Consider the following 20939-nt stretch of genomic DNA (forward strand, 5'->3'; position numbering starts at 1 on the left):
TGGCGCTGCCTGGTTTTAGCAGAGCACTGACTCTTCCAAACTGCGTCTGTCTTGGGGACCTCTGCTGCTGTTCTGTACGCTTCTTGCTAAATGTGTGCGTTGAACCTCTGCAACGCACACAGGGAGTTCTGCTACAAGAGCTCTCCCGGGGCGAGGTGCCCCTTCCATCCTCCGTAGCTGTGGCCCTGGCCCAGGTCCCCTTTCTTCGTCCACCCCTCGTGAGCGCACACTCACAGGCTTCTCCCTCCCCCTGCCAAAGGCTCCCCACAGTTCGGCAGACTTGGGTGTTCTGATGAGGACATTCAGTCCCAACACATGTTTTCAGGCTCGAGGGTAATAATAAATAATGGACAGTAAATAAAACAGAACGCAGATTTTTGTCTGTAGCCCTTGGAGGCGATGCCGGCGCAGGGGCGCTGCGGCAGCCCCTGAAGTGAAGCCAGCGCTGGGCTGGGGGCAGCATCTGTTCTGTCTCTGCTGTGCAATGTCAATGCAGGCACTGAGGTCTGCTGTTCTTGTTCAAAAACACAGATGGGGAAGGGTTTCCACCAAGTCAAGCATGGCTAGCAGCATTCGTGCTCCTGCCGAGCCTAAACCCCACAGGCGATCCTTACTGCCCACCCTTAGCAGCACCATGGCCTCCTCCCTAGACCACTGCCGGTCCCGGGTACATCCCAACCCTTCCCTGCCCAGAGAGCGGCCAAGGACATTGCTCTGGCTGTGGGAGCTGAGTTTACTGGGGAATTTACCAACATTGCTTGTGTTTTTCATTCACACACGTGCCCTCTTGCCCCCCTCACCCTTTCCTCGTCTCAAAACTATTTATTTGCCTTTTGCTGTGTTTCACCATCAGCGCCCAGGGATCACCCAGGGAGGCACAGGGCACCCTCAGAGAGAATCCTGCCCAGACAGCTTATCTCCCCATCAGGCAGGACAGGCAGGGATGCTCCTCCCAGCACAGCCAGGCCTGGAAATGCAGGAAATGCTGCCAGGAGCCCCCAGCCTCCAGCACACATTAGATCCAGCCTTTAGAGACCTCCCCACCCCCAGCACAGCCTGCATTGGTGCCAAACTGCATCTCTTGAAGATTTTTTCCTAGTACGTAATGCAAGTCATCTTGGTGCCATAGATCCCACGTTTCCACAGGTTTTTCACTTTCTCTGCCAGCACTAAACACTGTACTGGCTGCAGTCTGGTGTCTCTGGCTCTGTACTCACTCACCCGCCTTGAAAAGCTTCTCCTGCAGCTCTCCCAGCCTGTGTCCATGGTGCTGTGCTTCCAGCAGTGCATGTTAAGGGCACTTAAAGGCAGCACTCAAATTCCTCAAACCCCTCCGTAAGCTGGGTACTGCTGAAATCTGCATAAAACTTGGGGCTTTTTTTGCTTTCCCCCTTTCTATTTCAACAGGAAAGTTCTCATTTGGGAGAAACAGGGAGTTGGGACCTGTTCCCTCCAGGCAGGGTGGCTGGTGGGCTTGCAACCACCCCACAGCCAGCTCTGCAGCGGCCCTGAGCAGCAAGGGAGCAAGCAGCTGCCTGGGCTTGTTTGTGTTTTTTAAAGGCTCTGTTATTTGTGTGACACAGTTTCCAGCTGTTGCTATTTGCTTTTGGTCAGTTTGTTACAGAAAGGGAAGAAAACACTGGAGAAAACATCTCTGAGAGTTCTCTCTTTATAAGTTGTGATTTGCTTTATTTTGAATTTTGCACTAAGTGATATTTTAAGCCCTTCTCCTGGAAAGGATTTGGTTACATGGGAAGGTCTACCTTTATTTAAAAAGTCTGCTGGCCCTTGTGGCCATGCACAAGAGCTTGGAAAAGGCTTGGGAGAAAAAAAAAAGACAAGAGGGCAATAAAATAAATCCCCAGCACAGTAGTTCTGGAGAAGTCCATGGTCTCCTTAAGCCCCTTTCTGTACTCAGGCAGTGGGAGCACCTTTTCCTGCCCACCCTGAGCAAGGGGACAGCTGGCACTGGGGGGGTGACAGGCAGGAAGATGGGGGACGGGACAGGAACACATGGTTGGATGAGGCCAAACAGCTGCAAGAGCATCCTCCAAAATAGTGGCCCAGCACCCAGCTCCATCATCCCTGCCAGAAACTCCAGCACATCCCATGGGGAACAGGCTGTTCTCAGCACCGGTGCTGGCACCGCCACCTGCCCAGGACAGCAGAGATGCTTCTGTGGGGATTCTCCACTGTCTAATAAAGGTTGGGCTTCACACCACTGCTTCTCCCCATCCACATTAGAAGGTCTCCTGAGAGGAAGGGTTTCACGGGACACATCAGAGCATGCTGCAGCCCCCTTCTCAGCCCAGCTGGCACAGGGACACATGTCCTGCCAAGCTGCCGGGGTGAGGGTTTGCATTATGACAGCTGACTCCACCATGGAGGCTGCTGGCACAGCCTGTGCCGTGCCAGCTCCCAGCAGGGAGCAGCTGGCTGCAGGTGCCGGCACACTTGGCTTGTGCAATTACCAGCTGCACACTGACTTCCAAACACACGGAGGAAACAAGATGTTTGTAGCTGCGGCTTCCTTGCAGGCCCCGCTGCACCAGAGGCTAAAAGCCCCCTTAGCAAAGGCATGGAACTGGGCATCGCGTGTGGGCTACCGGCTCCAAGGGCTGAGATGTTATTTTGAGGTAGGACAGGACAAATCCGCAAGTTCTGCCTTTTCATGGGAGCTACTGGCACTGCACAGGATCACAAAGCACTGAGCCTGTTTTTGGGGGGCCTGAGTGGTGTCACAGCACACCTCTACCCCCAGCACCCCCAAAGGCTCAGCAGGTCCCGGGGACAGGGGTCAGAGCACAGCAGTGCTCTGTTGCTGGTTTGTCTGGGGTGTCTGACCCCATAACAGTGGGTGGGGGTAGGGGAGGCTCCAAGGGCTGCTGAGCATCTCCAGAGTGCAGAAGAGGGGGTGCACAGGGGCAGAGTGGCCCGCCGAGCCCCCCAGGCTCCTGCCAGCACTGCATCTCCCCCCCTGCTCCCTCGCAGGCTTTTCTCATGATAGCGCCCAGCCACATGTGATTTACTTCGATCTTGGCACCAAGTCTAGAGTGCTGGAAAGCGATCACCCAAATTCTGGTAAGTGCTATGCTTCCCCTTCCCGAGAGGGATGGGTTCCCAGCAGCAGCAGGAGGGCAGGACCGATTGGAAACCATCCAGGGCAAAGAAACCCAGGCAGGAGGCAGCTCCCATCGCTTCAGCTGCAGCTCCGGATCTGCTGGTCCTGCGGCCTGCCCCACCAGGGTGGCAGGAAAACAGGCTCCCCCAGAGCTGGAAACCTGCCTGTCCCTCCAGGAATGGGCAGCTAGAGCGAGACAAGCTGGGGTGTCACTGCAAGCCCCCCCCAGCACACGTGGGGTGTCCCGGAGCAGCCTTGAATGCTCCGGCACCGTCACCCATCAGGGGCTTGCAGCCACATCAGCTTTCCAGAACATCTGCACCAGCATCCTCACCTCCATCTGGGAGGTCCCCTTGGCTCCTGGGATGGATCAATCAGGCTGAGACCTACAAAGCTCATTGCACATGTGCCACTGCTGTTCCCTCATCCCCTCCACTGGATGGGGCAAAGCCCAGAGCCCCCAGCTCCAGGGGCAAGGAAAGGATGCCGAAACATGAGATGGTTTTGCAGGATTCTCCCAGCCTGGGATGGTCCCTGCCAGGTCCCGTCCCTGCCTCCCTGCGTGGCTCCAAGCCCCGCCACTGGCACAGATGGGACCCTGGCACCAAGGCAGCCCAGTTCCCTGGGGGCTGCCAGTCTGTCCCCACCGCCACCTCTTCCCAAAGCTGCAAGGAGGTGTAGGGCCAGCTGGGTGCAGGGATCCTCGCTCCTCACCCCGGTGGAAAGTCAGGGGATTTCCAGGCTGCGGGAAAAAACAGGAACCAGCTGCATGTGACAGCAGCCAGGCTCACCCCGACACAGCTGGAGCCGCTCCGCAGCATGCACAAGAGCAAAGCCTGCAGGATCAGGGCCCTAAAACTGCCATCTTTGACCCCGTTTCCCCGAGTCTGGGTGCCCCCAGGGACCCAGCTGCCCAGGAGGAGCTTTTTCTGGGGAAACCAGGCCATTTCCCAGGGACTTTGTTCCCCTCCACAGGCCAAAGCACCATCACACAGCTCAGTCACACCCCCAACACTGTGTTTCTCCTCCTCACACCCCCAGCGAGGCAGCCCCAGTGCCCCCATCCCACCACCCCAGACCAGCATCCCTTCTGCTTCATCCCCTCCTTGGGGGTTTCCTCTCCAGCGCATCACAGCTGTGGGGCAGGGAGGTACAGAGCCACCACCGGAGTGACACCCCACACAGGGAGGGGGGATACCAGGGCATGCCACGCCAGGAGCACCCCTGCCAGCTCCCCAGCTCCAGGGGCTGAAGCTGGAAGCAGCCAGTGGTTACAGCCCTGCCTGCAGCAAGGGCTGCATTGCAGCCTCATGGCTCCGAGTGTTTGGGAAATTCCTGTCTTGTGTCACAGCAGCAACAGGTTCAACAAGAAAAGTTGTGCTGGGGTCCCCTCCAGGATGCTGCCCTCTCCTTGCACTGCTAGAGCAGTGGTGTCATGCATAGGAGGAAGGTGTTCCCCACCAGCACCCACCCCTATACTTGCCCACCCAGAGCCCACTACCAGCAGAGCCCAGGGAGGCTCCTGTAGAAGCACCTGCAAGACCTCCCCTTGCTTATTAAGGGGTGGCAATTAGGGCAGAGGCTTTATCTATATCCCTGCCCAGGGAGCTGTGCTGTTGCAAGAGAGCTGCAGGGTGGGTTTGGGCATGCCCAGCAGCACGCAAGGCACCAGCTGCCTTTGGAGCACCTTCCTGAGGCCATCTCGTGGTGCAGCCAGAGTGTGGGGGGCTCTGTGGGGCAGGGTACCCACACGTCTGAAGTGTGGCAGCACCCCGCAGGCTGTGCCCTCCATGGCACATCCTGCTCCTCAGGGCTGCTGGGCTTCCTCAGCAGTGGCCCCAGGGCCCGTGGGCTGGGGCAGCGTGGCCAGTGGGTTCACATCTAAAATGGGAACCGGGCTGGGACAGGGAGGAGGCGGCAATCGTGGTAAATGACATAAGAGGTTGTGGCACCAGCTGCAGAGGCGGTGGTGGTTACAGGAGGAGACTGGTTCATTGCTGAATGGATCAGTGTGTGTTCTAGCATATCTACTTAGTCAGATTTACACCACACTAAATAAATACCTCTAGGGGATTTTAGACCCTTAAAACGTATGGTTAGCTAGACTCCAGTGATTGCTCTCGGATAAGATGGCTGGTAGCCTGGAGGGGATGAGGACAGTCCTACCTGGCCCTCAGCAATGCTACTCACACCTCCTGTGTGCCCGTGGCCATGTGTGGCGCAAGAGTCAGCGCAGGGTGATTTATTACAGGGCTGTGGTTTAACACAGCCAGAGCCTTTGGTGTTAAGCTCTGGAGAAAGGATATTTCAGAAACCATGACACAATTGCTTTGATTAATTAATGCGTGCAAATGAATCAAGTCTTCTGAGAGCAGTGCTCATTGATGGGATTAAAAGCCCAAACGTGATAAAATGCTGTGCTTGGGTCTGAGCAGGAGAAAGGGAACCTTCCCCTTGGGTCTGGGAGGGGATGTCACCAGAGGCAGCAATGCCCTTCCCCACAGCAGAGCTTGCGGGATGGGGGTCCTGGTTTGGGGTGCTCCAGCTGCGCCACATATGTTATGGCCATTGGGTGGTGGTGGGGGGCTGCATTCCCCTCTACCTTTGTAAGGGTCCTCAGCTGGTTTAGGAGGCTGGGGTTTGGGGTCACGCAAGCTGTCTGCTAATGGCAGCTGGCCATGGGAGAGGTGAAGGAGCCCAGGAGGCTGAGGCTTTGCTGCTGTTGGCTCTGAAGCAACCTGAGATGAGGTTTCCAGCTCCTGGAAGAGGGAACGACACCAGCTGAACATGTCTGTGCCCAGCCAAGTGCCCGCCTGAGGGTCCCACGCAGAGCGGGAGGCAGGCTGCTTTCCTTCAGAGCTACTGTGAGTAAACTCCAAACCTTTTGTTCTCATCGCCTCCTTTGAAGACAGCTCCTTTGATGGCTGCAATGCTGCTCTCGCCAGCCGCTGGCTGGGCTTATGCTGCTGGGGTTCCCATGCAAACCCTGGCAGGGCCAGGGTCCCTGACTCCTTGAAAGCCTTTGGAGGGTCCTGCAGCCACTCCCCTGGTGGGAGCGGGGCTTGGGACCACCCAGCTCCTCAAGGAACCTTTTATCCTCCCAGCCTCATGTCGTGGTTTAACCTCGGCCGGCAACTAAGCCCCCGCTCAGCTACTCACCCACTCCCCCTGGTTGGGATGGGGGGGAGAACTGGGAGCATAAAAGTGAGAAAGCTCGTGGATTGAGATAAAGCTGATTTAATAGGTAAAGCAAAAGCTGTGCACGCCAGCGAAGCAAAACGAGGAACTCATTCGCTGCTTCTGATGGGCAGGCAGGCGTTCAGCCATCGCCAGGACAGCAAGGCTCCATCACATGTGACAGTGACTTGGGAAGACAAATGCCATCATTCCAAGCATCCCCCCCTTCCTCCTTATTCCACCAGCTTTCCATGCTGAGCATGATGCCCTATGGTATGGGATATTCCATGGGTCAGTTGGGGTCAGCTGTCCTGGCTGTGTCCCCTCCCAGCTCCCTGTGCCCCCCAGCTCCTTGCTGGCGGGGTGAGGGGCAGAAGAAAAGGCCCTGGCTCTGTGTAGGCACTGCTTGGCTATAACGAAAACATTCCTGAATTATCAATGTTGTTTCCATCACAAATCCCAAACCTAGCCCCATACCAGCTACTGTGAAGACAATTAACTCCACCCCAGCCAGAACCAGCACACCTCGTCAGACAAGGGCTCCTGCACATCCCTAAATCCACGCCTCGCTGCAGCTGCTTGTCTGGGGCTTTGCTGCAGGCACAGGGCTCCTGGTGCTTCCCGTTAGCTGGCTGGCTTCCCCGTTATCAACGGGATCATCCCTACACCGGAACAGACAGGCTGGAGGTTAAACCAGAGCACCTCACGCAGCTGCTGCTGATGGCCAAGCTTCTTGGTGAGCCAGATAGGTGAGTCTGCCCATTCCTGCTCTGGCCATGGTGTCACAGACCTCCCTGGTCGAGGTCCCCCCCTCCTGCCCACCGGTGCCTCTGGCAAGAGCCCGGTGTTTCAAAAGGCAGAACAGATGGTGGTGGTTCTGGTCTGCTGGTGCTTTCCTTCTTGAGGATAAATCCAACCCAAGACATCCTCCTGCCACTGCTGCGCTGGGGATGACAACATAAAACCAGACATATCTGGTGTGCTTTTTTATATGACCCCATCCAGCTTTTGTTCTTATCCTGAGACTTAAAAAGAGGCACAGATCCAACGTAAGCAATAGGAAATTAAAGATAAATAATGTTACAAGAACCGGAGGGAGGGAGAAGCAAGCAAGGAGCATGGGATGGTTTGCCAGAGCAGTTTATTTTTCAGCTCCATGATTCAGCACTTCAGCTGATTTGCTGTTAATTCTTAGAGCAAGGCTCTTGTGGGATGGCAGCGGGCAGAGGTTCCTTGGAAGCTGGTCAGGATGTAAGTGTTTCCTTTTCCAGCTTTCCCACTTTCTCTGCGGGCAGATAGCTACTGCACTGCTCTGCAGGTAGGGAAACGGAGGAATTTCCTTTCCTTTGGCAAGGAAAACAACTTGCCAGGGCCCGCTCTGGCTGTGGGCGGCCCAGGAAGCTCCAAGGCCCCGGGGTGCCCCGAGGAACCGATGGCGGGAGGCAGGCCGAGCGCTCCCCAGCCGTGCCGCCGGCGGGGTGGCAGGGCCGGGCCTGCCAGAAGCCCCCCAGGTCGGAAAAGCCCAGGCGGCAGTGCCGCCTTCCGGACGGGCCAGCAGGGCACCGGGCCGGCGGCGGTGACACAGGCCGCGGCGGGTCCCTCAGCCCCGGGCCCTGCCTGGCCCCCGCTGCCCCTACACCAAGCAGGGGCCCGCGGTCCCTGTCCTGCCTCCTCCCGGCCCGGGGCCTGCCGTTCCCCCGGGGCGGCCGCCTGCCTGGGCCCCGTGCCCCTCCGCCCGGCCAGGCCGCGTTCCCAGCTCCCCCGGCCCGGTCCCGCCCGCCGCCCACTTCCGGCCCGGAAGTCCGTGTCCAAGATGGCCCCGCGGAACCCGGAAGCGCGGAGAGGCGGTGGCTGCCGGGCGGGAGCCTGAGCCCCCCGGGACGCAGGTAAGGGCCGCCCGCGCCCCGCGCTGGCTTCCTCCGGAGGTACTGCCCCAGGGCTGAGGGCTCGGCCCGGCCGGGCTGCCGCCGCGCCCCGGCCCGGTTCCCTCCGCGGGCGGAGAGCCCAGGGCCAGCCCCTGCGGTCGGGTCAGGCCGAGGGGTCCTGGGGCAGTGGGGAACGCACTCACCCGCCCCGGCCTGCCGCTGCCCCGCCCGGGGCCGCCTGAGGAGCGCCCCGTGCCGCGGCGGGGCTCTCGGGCTGACCGGGGCTCGGACCGCGAAGCCGCCGGGCCACGCGTGTCGGCCCCGTGGCTGGGGCCAGGGTCGCTGCCGTGGGCCGGTCACCGCTCGTGGGGTGCGGCCGCCAGGCCCGGTCCCGCCGGGCGCGGCGCGGGGGTCTCCGTGCGCCGGGGACGTCTCACCTGGTGCCGCTGCGCCCCCCCGGCCTCCCCCGGCCCGCCGGTGCCCTCCTGGCGGGGCCGCTGCCCTGAAACGCGCCCGGGGCTGCGCGGCGGGCCCGGCCCCGGCCCGGCTCCTCACGGCCCGGCCTGGCCCCGGTGCGGGCCCTCACGGCCGCGGCCCCTCACGGCCCCGGCCCGGGCTGCCGCCGGTCACAGCCATGCGCGGCTCTAACACGGTTAAACACTCAGGCGAGACTGAGGAAAGCGCCGTCCCAGCCGTACAGGTCGGTGTGAGGCTGTGACTTCGAATTACCCTGCGCGATTTACCATTAAAATAAAACCTTTCCAAGGGCAGGTTCCGTGGGGGATCCAGAGGCCCGTGAGGGGGTTCTGGTTCCCGCAGTCCCATGCTGAGCTCCGCCGGCGGGGAGGTGTTGGCCCTGCCTGCTGCGCGGTGCTGTTGTCTTCTGCGGATGGTCCGTGTGTCGCCTGAAGTGCTGAGCCATCTCCGACCTTCGTGGGTACGGCTGAGCTGAAGAGCGGCTGGCGATGGGAATGTATTTCCCCTCTGCTGTGAGTTCGGCGAACTTTGAGCATCTCAAAAAGCAGCAAAAAAGTTTTTGCAGGGTTCCTATGGTAGGATGCCAGCTGGAGCCTTTGGAAGCCTGAATTCTGTTTGTGTCTCTGCCGCTTGCTTTTTTTTTGATGGGCGTCTGTTTGATTGATGTCTGCACCCTCGTTTTCCTAAAATAAGCCTGTACCTTTAACAGCAAAACAGAACGAAGTCTCGTTCAAACACTAGTGTGAGTACTCTTTAAAGGAAGACTGTTTGAATCGTCTAAAGTACGTTTTCAGTCATTGCCAAAGCAGCAACCTAAAGCCATCTGAAATCTTGGTGCTTAGCCCTGGTGTAGTGCAAAGCTGGCATTATCCTGGAGTGCCTGAAATCCCTGAATTCTGTTTGCCAGCTTGCCCAGTATCAGATGCTGAAGTTAACAGAACTGTGATGGACATTAGAGGATCTTTGTCTAATTAAACAGTGTCATTTTCTATCTGGGACTGTTTCATGTAGTAGCTAGGATGGCTGACTAAAGTTGAAAAAGAAAGGTATGCTTCCCCCACCGTCTTCCTTCAATAGTGTTTTTTTCTGTTCTTGGAATTGTACTTGTGCTTTTGCAGGGCTTTCAGGCCAGCAAGATATTTTTCCTTTCTAAACGAGAATGTAACGGTAAACCCAGGGAGCTTAGCAGAAGATGGCATGGCCAGTGCGTTTTGCAACATTATTTTTCTTTAATGATTAGATCTCAAGGTTGGTTCTTTTAAAAGGGTTCTGAAAGATTTTGCCGAGTCCCGTGTGTGGATTTTTTTCTTGTGTATGAACTCACACCTTTAAAAAAAACCCAAGCAACCAAAACCCTAGAAATTTTTAGTGTTTTGTGAAATGTAGTTTCCTCCCATAGTTTGCTTTTTTCAGGGTCTTACATCCTCATCCTCAAACGGGAGCAGACTTCTAGAAAATCATTTGTCCTCCCTTTAGCTGCCTGGTTGCTCACTGTTGAGTGTCGATGTTTTGTTTTGTGCTTGTGGAGCTCTCCATGCAGTGGATCCCCCCACTAATCCCGCCCCCCCCCCCCCCCGACTTTGGAACAACAGCATGACCAAGCGTCATGTTTCGTCATGTGCCAGACATGGGACAGGCTGCGTCTGCCAGACCGGATGCTCATTGAAAAGCTACAGCTACTTTCATCGCAGGTTTTTATTAATGCTAAAGTATACACGGGCAGGAATTTTTAAAAATTTTTATTTTTTGTTTAAAGTAGTGAGCATATGGTGTGTTTGAGGCTTGTGTTTCCTGACTGAATAGGCCTTTTTCATGGTTAAGTTATAGATCCCTGAAATGGAAGGTCTATAATAAAAATGCTGACGCAGGTTTAAAGCTTTTTGAATAGTGACACTGTAATAAAGAGCTAACTGTGTAGTCACTGAGTACTGCACTGTGCTTTATAATTGTGAGAGCCTGGATCTCTCAGGAAAGCCTTCTAGGCTTAATTAGGAGTTTTATATTCTCCTGAAACATTTTTTTCAGCTTAAAACTTAAAACTCTGCAGTCTGTTTTGGTAACATGATCAAGGTCTGTAAACATGTAGTTATGAAAGAGGTGAATATATGCCTCTTTCACAGAGAAAGCATACGTTGAGCATGCCTGAAGCTTGGCTGGCTTGAGGTGGTGTTTATGTGCTTATTATCAATAGGGAAGCAGCAGGCTTTGATGTCCTGGAGTACTTTTTCCGCCGTGAAAGGCTGCATGTGAAACAGAACACCAAGACCTGCTCAGCGCCAGAGGAGAGTGTTTCTTCCAACGCGTCTCCCGTGATTGAAACTGGGGGTAGAGCAAAATGTAGAGAAGCAAGGGCCTGTGTTTTCTTGGCTTCTGACCTTAGTCAGCTAAGTTCTTTGTGCTCTTCTCATTCCCTTTAATTAAGTAGTGTAATAACGCGCTTCTACCTTGCAGGTGTGCTTCTGAGGTTGCCTTCATTAGTGTTTGTGTTGGGCTTGTGTTTCAGTGCTGCCCAGGTGTGCTGTGCTGCTGCTGGACCTTGGCTGTGCTGAGCACCGGGGCGGCCGGCTTAGCGGGAAGCCAGCACCCGCCCCAATCCTGCCGTGGTCTGTGTCCTTCCAGGACCGTGTTTGCGACAAATGTGAGAAGGGGAGCAGCCCCCGCGGTCTGCCCCACTGCGGGGGGGTGTTCGGGCTCCTGCTGCTGAGAACTGTTCTGTGCGTTTGCTGTCTGAGGCGCTGGACTGCCGATGCCCAAGCTCTGCCGTACAGGGCTGGTGTGTTTATGCTGCGGAGGTTTCAGTGCATGGTTGTGTGAGGGTAGCGCTGTATAGATTTACACAAAAATGTGCTGAGTGTTTCTTGGCAGAGGCGCGTGTAGTGTATGGGGAGGCATTTGTGCTCTGTCCAGAAATAGTCATGTCTGTTCTCTCAGGTGGAAGAGGAGGGACAGATGGAATCTGTCTCTGCCCTGCAAGCAAGCTTTACGTCGAGTCTCTCTGGGTCCCTCTTGGAGAAGCGTTTTGTTGCTCAAAGCAGATCTTTTGAATCTGGAGACAGAGCATTAGGGCAGCCTGTGAGTCGAGAGAACGGCTGTCTGCTTTACATGGTGGGGAGGTAATGCGAAACATGAAACGGTGAAGCTGGTGGAGAGACAGTGTAGTGGGGGTGTGTGTGTGGGTGATGTCCTGGAGTCACAGTGAGCTGAGTGAATGAGAAGTGAGGTCAGCATTGTAGGTAGCATCAGTAATTAACTTTAATTGTGCAGCCTTGAAACAAAAGTATCTGTGGAAGATCTAAGACGATTTATGTCACTGGATATAGATTAATGAACCAGTTGCTAAAGCTGCTGGGCCACTTAATTGCCTAATAGTAATCCCTGGAAATTCAGAGAATGGCACACTGGGGCAGATGCCAGCAACAAGACTCCAGGTTAAGGTTTTTTCCCCTCTCATTATTTAGTTTTCCATTTCTGTGCAAGGATTAAAGCCACTGTGACTCTCACAGGTATCCAAACAGCACCAAGGGGCATCCCGGTGATGGGCAGTGTGATTCTGGGTACAGCACCGGCCTTGGTTGGTGCAAGGTGCTTTATACCAGCATTGATCCCTCTCATGGGGAGGAGAATGACCCTGTTGGTGTTTGGTAGGGGTGGAAGGATGATGGGGAGGTGAACCTCCTTTCCCTACTAGCTGTACTGGCTCTGGGGCCTGAACTCATTCCCATGGGATGGGGTGGCAGTTGCTGTCTGCGCAGTCCGTCTCCATATGTGGATGCACTTGGCCGCACTGTACAGCACTTCCTCACTAATGGTATGGCTGTTTCCATGGTGAACCTGTATAGTGTAAATATAGCCACTGTGCTCTTCCCCAATAAGTCAGATTTTGGCCTGACTTTGTCAGCTGCAGTTCCTTGTTCTGTTCTTTGTTCTTGCCTCTGCCTTTACGATCCTTGCAACCTGACCTGTCTCCAAATGTGTTGTTTGTCAACTTTTTTTTTTCCTGGCACTTAATTATTAAGTCTGTTGTATACTAATTTAAACCTGTCTGACTTAAAGTAAGTCTACCTGTTTGGGACAGCTGTTGTTTTCTTGTAAAGAGGACTTTTCCCCTCCAAAAAGCTGTCTTTGGTTTTTTAATTATTTTTATTCCCTGTATGATCTGAGCTTCAAATGAAGAGGAGCTAGCACTGCTTGAGGAGTAAAGTTCTTCCTTTTCATTCTCGAAACACTACTGTCTTTGGAGGACGAGTTTGCTCTTCTGCCTGCACCACCATGTATCTTGCATAGGTCTGGCAAGAAGCTTTGGAATAATCTGAGTTCTTCTTCCCTTTGCTTACGGACTAATCTGTCAGATTGCTCCACGCTGCAATTCTGCGTTGGCTTGCAGCACCCGGGTTAGTTACACGGTTTGTCCGGTCTCCTCTTGGGTGCTACTTGCCAGCCCGGCCGTGCTGTGCCTGCAGCTGTGCAGCTCTGGTGGCACAAGTACTGTGCCCGTTCTGCCTTGCAGGAAGTGTTCGGGGGGTCAGGGTGGCGAGAGGGGCTGCAGCTGGGATGCCCCAAAGTGATTTGGTTTTCATCACAGATAATAAATCTTTTAGATGGGTGTTGTCCTTGGCATTTGTAACTGGACTGAGCCACATGTCTGCCTGAGGTTAGATTTTTCTCCCCTCTTTTCTGTAACTCATTCTAACGTTACTTTGAAGTTGTCTGCAGCAGGCTCACTTTTTTCCGTGTTGTGAAGGTCGGAGATGTGTTCTTCCTTTCTGTGTTTTCATACATGCAATCAGTACAGGTCCCTCTTCTGAGATGGCTCCTGGTGAGGAACAAACGTCAGATTCTTTGGCTTGCATATATAAATTCACCAGTCTTTTGCTTAAGATTAGTAGAGAGCTGGAGTGAGTCATCCACCGTATTTTCTGTTTCTGCATTAACTTCTGCCTTCTTTGTAAATTAACTTGAAATCCCTTTTCCAACACAGTTTCAGATACATAAACAAGTCGTACTGTATTTAATTTTGCTCTGCAAAGAGCCAGATTTGCCTAATGAAAAAGGGTGATGTTGCAAATAGCAAAGCGAATGAAAAAATTTCCAGTCATATTTTGACTTAACCACAGGGAAAAGATCAGATACTTCCGTCTGTGTTGAACTTTTGTACTCTGATACTATCTTTTATCTGATAGTCCCTACGCTAAATATGATGGAGCCTCATGGTAGCTCTGTGAGGGGACCATGACTGTGTCAGAAGGGGAGATCCTAGCTTCTCTCCCTTGGTTTTCCTGTTTCTTGAGAGTGAGACTGGGGCTCTGACTCAAAGGCTTCCCTTCTCATCCCTCCAGGCAAAATGTTGATCGGTCTCAACCATCAAAAAATGTGGCAAGGAGAAACACTAAAGAGGAACTTGAAGCTAGCTTGGTGCTTGAGATATAAAAATGCCTTTTAAGAGTTCTGTAGTAGTAAGTTCCCATTTCTTTGGGCCGTTATGTACTAATTTTATTCTGAGGAATTGCTTCCAGCTGCAGCTCCTGCGGGTGCCCGTGTCGATGGTTCAGCAGTGGCAGTGTGTTGGTGGAAAGGGTGGATGGAGTGGGGAGGGGGCACAAGGCTTGGGGGGCTCCCTTTCTGCTCCACGGGTGTGGGTGGGCAGGCGGGAGGGGAATTAATCTGCAAGCAGGAGAAGGAATTAGATCAGATTTCTGAGGTCTTTTTGTCGAGTGCAGGGTAGTTCAGGATCAGCAGGTCTAGCTCTGACTGTGCCCTGCATACCTGTGGTTGCCCAGCTATCTGCCTTTAATGGAGACAATTTAAAATACACTTAACAAAGACTGAAACACAACAGGAGGAAGTGTTCGCATTTACTGCGTGGACAATGGGTTGTTTTCACCTCTCCTGATTGCAGGTATCCGTGAGCTGAGCTCTTACCTGCAGTTTTATTCATCCTGATTATTGCAGAGCAGTTCATTATGCCTTTCAAATTGGAGATTGTCTGCTGTGGTGCTGGTCTGATAAATTCCTAAAAAGCTCAAGCTGTTAAAATTTGAAATTTGTGCTCTGTAACCTCTAGGCATGCTGAATTCCACAGGAATTCCAGGCTGAAGTTCCCCCTTACCATCTGGGCTGAACAGCAAACCTTTAAGCCAACTGTTACTAATACCGAAACTGTTCCTATAGCTTAATCGGAAGAACTTGTGATATAATCAAATTGCTCACCAGGCTTTATCACGCTATGCAGGGAACCAGTTTCATTATTAAACACAGGTGGCTCAGCCTCAAAGGAGCAAGTCCTCTGTTTTTTTCAGGGTCATGTAATCATTGCTTTATGCCATCGCTCCGAATGCGGGACATCGCTGTTTATGAGTGATGCTCACAGAAGGAAATTCTTGCTGTTAGGAACTTTATCCTTGTGTTGTTGGGGTTCCCTTACGTTCTGTCCCAGCTACCACTTGTACCACAGGCCGGTCTGCAGAGCTGGCGTTCTCCTCTCCCAGCCCTTACCCTTTTTGCCACCTTTAACATGACCGGGAGCCTCGTCTTTGGTGATTCCAGAAAACTCCTCTGCTTGGTTATAAGCAAGCAGCTTTACAGATGGTGCTTTGAGATAACTTTTGATAATCGTATAGGTTTTGTGTCATGGAAATGAAAAAAATCCATTCTAGTGATTTTGTTTTATTTTTCTTCAGTGGATTTATCCTTGCACTGTTTGTGGTTTTTCTTTTTTTTGTTTGTTTTGTTTTTATGGGTTTGGGTTTTCTGGTTGTTGTATTGCTCCCTGAACAGTTATTGTGGCACTGGAGTGCTTCAACTAATTCTATATGACAAATAGCCCATCTGTAAAATTAGTCTAATTACTTTGCAGTTACATTTTGAAGCATAATCCACTTGGGAAGCTTTTTTGAAATTCCTTATTAGCATTAGGTACCTCCTGGCGCTAACGACCTTTTCCTGTGCTCCCGGGGATGTGATGTGTGCCACGCACCAGGGTTTGTTTCAGTATGATGTCCTGGTGTGACTTTTGTCATTGAGTTCAAGGCCACTGTTTTCCATGATTCTGCATTCTTTATTTTCTAGTGCTGTGAAAAACTTGAGTCAAATCTCGATTCTTGAATTTTCTAGTAGCACTCTCCTTGGTGTTTTGTTTTTTTTTTTTTTTTCCTAAGTAGAAATTTTAAAAGTGAATAATGATCAAGCATCCCAAGTCTGGTTCTCAAAGGCTAACAGGGCAAAGGAGAGGGTTTCAAAAGTGTTTTTCATCTATGACTCATGAAAGAGTTTTAACTCTGTGGTTTGAATCTTAGATGGTAGTAGAGGTTACTCTTAAACTTTAGAAGAAATAAGTATTAGTCAATGTAACTAGAACCTTTTTTGACTGGAAAGATAAAAAAAATTGGTATCAGTAATTAAGTTTTGTTCACTGCTGGCCTTGGAGTTTGTAATACTCCCAAGTCAAACTGGTCACTGGTGGCACCCTAGTATATTAAAAAAAATGAAATTAAAAAATCCTGGTGGACCACTTGCATCCTTCTGTCATGGAAATGATCTTAAACTGGTGAGCTCTGATTTGCCTCGATGGTGGGAACTGTTGCTTTGTTGGAGTGTATTTGGTAAGAGAAGAAGTGGAAAGAATGCTTCAGAAAAAAGTTTGCTGTAAGGGTTCACTTGCAGACTGAGGGCCTCTGTGTTTATCAGTTCTTATTGTTAAGAGGACAGGATGGGATGTGGAAATGAGCCTGCTTTGGCTTGCAAGGAACTTGCTGATTTTCATCGTTTTCCATGACGAGGTTGCCTGGAGGAGGATGGTAGGACATGCGCATACTGAAGGTTGTTTCCACTTCTGTTCTTGGGACAGGTATTGTCCTGCTGCCCTTGGGATCTTGTAGATCCTTGGAACTGGCTTTAGTGAGGTTTTTTCTTGGAATTTGTGTAAGGCAGACAGCAGCCCTTTCTTATAGGTGCTTGAGTTTATAGTGAGAGCTATTGCAAACTCCACATTAATCGTCCCAGGAACCTGATGTAGCCAATCTTCCTGCGTGGCAAATAGATTATTTTGCAGTACTGAAGCTTTGGCAGGGAGGAGAAGGTTGGGTTTGGTGACATCCAGCACGTGCTCTGCTGCCGCATCGCTGATGCCATTCTCCTGGTCGGACAAGAAGCACCTTCAGCATCCTCTGGCATCAAGGCAACTGATGGAAGGGTGTGGGATGGAGAGTGAATCCTTGCAGCTTCTTGCTTCCCACTGTTGTTGATGCTTGGATGTATTCTGGAATACCCAGTAGCTAGAGAGCTCCCCCCCCGCATAAACCAAGGCTTCCAGCTTGCTTATTGCCACGTTTGTGCTCAGCTTGTTTTAGCGGTTTGTTCTGTATAAGTAAATGCTGACAGGGCGTGATTGCCTTTATCAGACTAGGAAGAAGCTCACATGGGTGGGCAGTTCACAGCAGCCTTGTGATGGTTATTAGTTGTTGGGTGACACTTGTGCTTTACGGTAATGGTTCTTCAGCGTGCTCTGTTTTCTGGGTTAACTAGATAATGTCGAGGGGATTCATCTCGTCTCAACGACGTCTAGGTTTGTTTCATTGTTAGCTGTGTTACTGGTTTTCTTGGCATCTGTGAACAAAAGATCTCTAGTATTCGGATTGCCCATCTGTAAGGCATCTTCTACCATCTGACCATTGCTTAAGCATCGAGGTTTACAGTTCCTTAAGCTGTTTTCCTTCGTTTTGTTAATTGGGCATGATCTATGGTACAAAAGTTTTCTTGGAGAACTAATGCTGTTGTAAAGGAAGGCACTGCTCTGCAGAGAATCTGGCCAGTGAAATCTGGTGTTGTCAAGACACAAGATAATGTACAGCAGGCCGGGAGAAATTCTGATATTGATTTTAGCCTTCGTAAGTTACTTCGGATGTGTAAGTAAAGCTGTATATTTGCTACAGCTGTTACGGGAATAACTGCTTCTGATTTCCTATCAAAAGCTGTTACAAATAGGGGAAAAAAAAAAAAGGCAGCAAAAAACCTGAACTCTGGTGAAAAGAACAGACACGGTATTTTAAAGTTACTCGAGGATATCGATATTTCTAAAGCAGTCTGTAACGTTGACGCTTAGATCAGCAAACCTCACCACTTCTGTTCAGGAACAGCTGAACAGTATTTAAAGGTAGGGATTTTTTTGTTTGTTTGTTGTTGTTGTTTTTTTTTTTTAAAGGGACACTTCCCCCCTCAGAAAACCCCAATACAGTGCCATTTGTAGCTCTATAAAGCATTTGAAAAGAGCCTTGTAAAGTTTTTCCTGTTGTTTTCCGTACAGCCTTGTACCACTGATGTCTCTCTTGAGTTGGAAGGCTTGATGGAAGTGGAAAACAAACCTTGCTGTAGGTCTCCGCTCCCCACTGCTTCACTGGGGGATTGGGATGTTGTAGCACAGGCTTAATTTCTAATCTAGGTCCTCTTGTCAAATCCACTAAGACAAGAAGAAAAGCTGTGAATTTCATGACAGGAAGAAGGCATGAGGCTGGGCTATTTTCTAAGCAAACCCTTCAGTTTAATCTGTTTTGTGCACTGGAGATAAGTGGCATCATGATAACCGTTTCTCTTGTCTCTTACTACGTTCTTCCTTAGATGTAACTTAAAATTTTGTAGGATCTCTTGTGGAGCACCAGTGGCATCAGAGAACAATTGGAAGGAAAAGAAGCAATCAGCCCTGAAGTGCAGAGAGGAAAGCATCCCCTGGGATGACTGGGCAGCCTTCACGCTTGAAACATAGGTGGTTTCATTTCTCGCTGCTGAAGCTTTTTACTGCATTTCTTCACAATGGGCTTGGGGTCAAAGTCTGCGTTTATGCATCCCTGTTCGTGAGTTCTGCTGCAGTGAGTCATGTCACTTGGGAGAAAGAAGTCCTTGAATATTTTAATGTCTTCTTTGCAGTCTTTTGTGTGTGGAGCTACTTTGAGAGGTGGGATGTGAAGGCTGGGCTGCCTAAGGAAATTAATCTGCAGTGCTTTGTTTTCAGGACATGTAACATAAAGCAGGTTTTTGCTTAAATGATAGAACTTTAGCATCAACACACTTAGGTCTTGCGTGAATGGGGCCAGAGCACCCGCTACTAATGCTGCTGCTTCTGCAGCCGGGCTGGTGAGCTGACTTTTGTCAAGGAAGGCTGTGATTAAGCAGCTTCTAATGAGGCTTCAAGACTACAACTTTTCGACAAGGCTGTGTTTTGGGAACCCTGGTGCTAACATTTGGCTAATAAATCAAGAGGCTTGAGGCCAGTAGAACAATATTAATTAGGATGCTGGGGTGCTAGCTAAGTGGTTTTAGCTATTTTTTGCTCCTGGGCTTATGGACTGTAAAGCCTGAGTGTGGATTTTATAGTGTAGTAAAAAGAAACACTTCTGCTTGTAAAAGAATGAGACTGCAATAAATCTCTGGTGAAATAAAGCCAGTGAAAAGGATCTAGGTGATTCCGGGCCTTTGTAAAAAGAATTTATTCTGTTAGTGATCAGTTAAAATGATCTCAGATTTTTGTAGCTTAATGATCTTTTCAGGTAGCCTGGTGTTAGTTGTGCTGGTGTATAAACTTGGTTTTCTGGTGGGGATGTTTCATTGTGCGCTGTTCCTAGGGAAAAAGTTTGCACCGTGGTGTCTTGGTCACTTAGTGTCTCTCTCTCTTTTTTTTTTTTTTCCTTTATGATTTGTCAGGCTGTGGGAAGAGGCAAAGATTGGATTAGCAACGTTCTAGGAACTGCAGTCTGTTTAAACCCACTGCCAGCCAGCCTGCTCCTGCAAAAGTTTCCTTCTGCTCTGCAGCACCACCCCCCCCCCAAAGCAGCAGCTTTCGTGAGCTCGTGAGCATACGTCAAGTGTGTGCATCCCAGCGTGACTACCTCTTCAGCTAAAATAAAAAGGGGAATACTTTTTCAAACTGCGGAGTGCTTAGCCTCTGGCAAATGATCTGATTCACTCTGGAAGTCTGTGTCTTGTGAAGGCATTTGTGCACCCGCAGTGTGTTAGAGGAGCAGAGGCAGTGGGGTCCTCGGTCCTTGCTCTTCACCCAGAAACTCCCCTGAACCAGGGCTTTACCTGGTCGTTTTTCACCAAGGGATTAGTGTCAGCTCCTCCACCACGGGTTTGGCGGGGATCTCATCGATCCCCTGCAGATTCTGCAGCCTGCACACACAAGCCCCCCTTGGAGAGGGATCCTGGCATGGCTGCTGCCACCAGAGAAAGAAAGAGCCACTTTAATTTCACTTTCCATTACAAATGCAGAAATAATTTAGTCCACAGAAAGGTCATTTATTTTTAAAGGGGCTCTGACTCAGAAACAACTTTTCAGAAATACTACGTGGAGCCAATAGTATCTTTCCAAGTGATCAAAGATGGCATATTTTAAATTGCAGCTTCAGTTTCTGCTACTTAGTTATTCTGCTTGGCTGGCTTGCTTGATGAGAATATATTGGCCAGTTTCATTTACTTGGCTGTCGTGCTACGGGCTTCTGGTGGCAGACAGGGTCATGGGAGGCAGAAGAGGGGCAAAGAAAGATGCAGTGGGTGTAAAGATGTCACAGATGCTTTTCTCTTGTTTCTCTGGTTGTATAGGTTGCTTTTACTATCTTTTTTTTTTTTTAAAATCCATTAAATCCAATTGGAAATGGGTGTCCTTTGGGATTATGGAGAATCTAGGGGCTTGGGGGGATCAGAACTTACTTTGGAGGTTTTGACTGAGAAGTTAACACTGAAGACAAGAAGTTACACTGAAGAAGTTACCGTGAGGTTGATCCCTGCCGGAACAATACTCTTGCTTTAGCAAGCATGATTCTGAAATCTCATCTTGCTAGCAACAGGGAAAACGCAAGATAGCTGATAAATTCTTATATTTTTTAGATTAATAACATTAATGCTAGAAGTCTACTGTCTGGTTTGGCCTTTGTGCATAGCAGTGGTGAAAAGTATTAGTGCACACTGAACATCTGCTGTGAAGTTGGGGGGATATCAAAGTACAGTGAGGTGGAAGATACAGCGCACTGACCCTGTGAAGTGAGTCACTCGTTGCTCAGCACGACCATTGGTACTCTGTGGAATGATGTTCCACCTACGTAGCATATTTTCATGAAAACAAGCTATTTGGGGGGAATTGCTTGTCGTGAGTTTGCACAGAAGTGCAGAATCTTTTTGTATATTAGGCAAGAAAATTCCTCAAGCTAAAAAGCAGCTGTGTGTGTCTACTGCAGAAATCGCAGACAATGGTGTGATCTGTCAGCCTTCCGCAGTGTGCTTGCACTGAGGCAGGAGAGGTGTGCTGGGAGTTCGCA

General features: G+C 50.9%; 1 protein-coding gene across 4 annotated transcripts in view; it reads left to right on the forward strand.

Annotated features, from left to right (window-relative positions):
• Window positions 1-4914: 4914 nt before the first annotated feature.
• Window positions 4915-20939, forward strand: part of SBNO2 (strawberry notch homolog 2) — a 67955-nt gene continuing 51930 nt past the window's right edge. The window contains exons 1-2 of one of the 4 annotated variants that reach the window (XM_080384615.1): window positions 4917-8184; window positions 18271-18394. The gene's annotated coding sequence lies outside the window, so the exon portion shown is untranslated. Of the gene's footprint in view, window positions 8185-18270; window positions 18395-20939 lie in introns of all 4 variants that reach the window. The other 3 variants (XM_080384616.1, XM_080384617.1, XM_080384614.1) reach the window with 3 other exon arrangements.

Source organism: Falco punctatus (genome assembly GCF_963210335.1).
Source record: "Falco punctatus genome assembly, chromosome: 4".
Lineage (NCBI taxonomy): Eukaryota > Metazoa > Chordata > Aves > Falconiformes > Falconidae > Falco > Falco punctatus.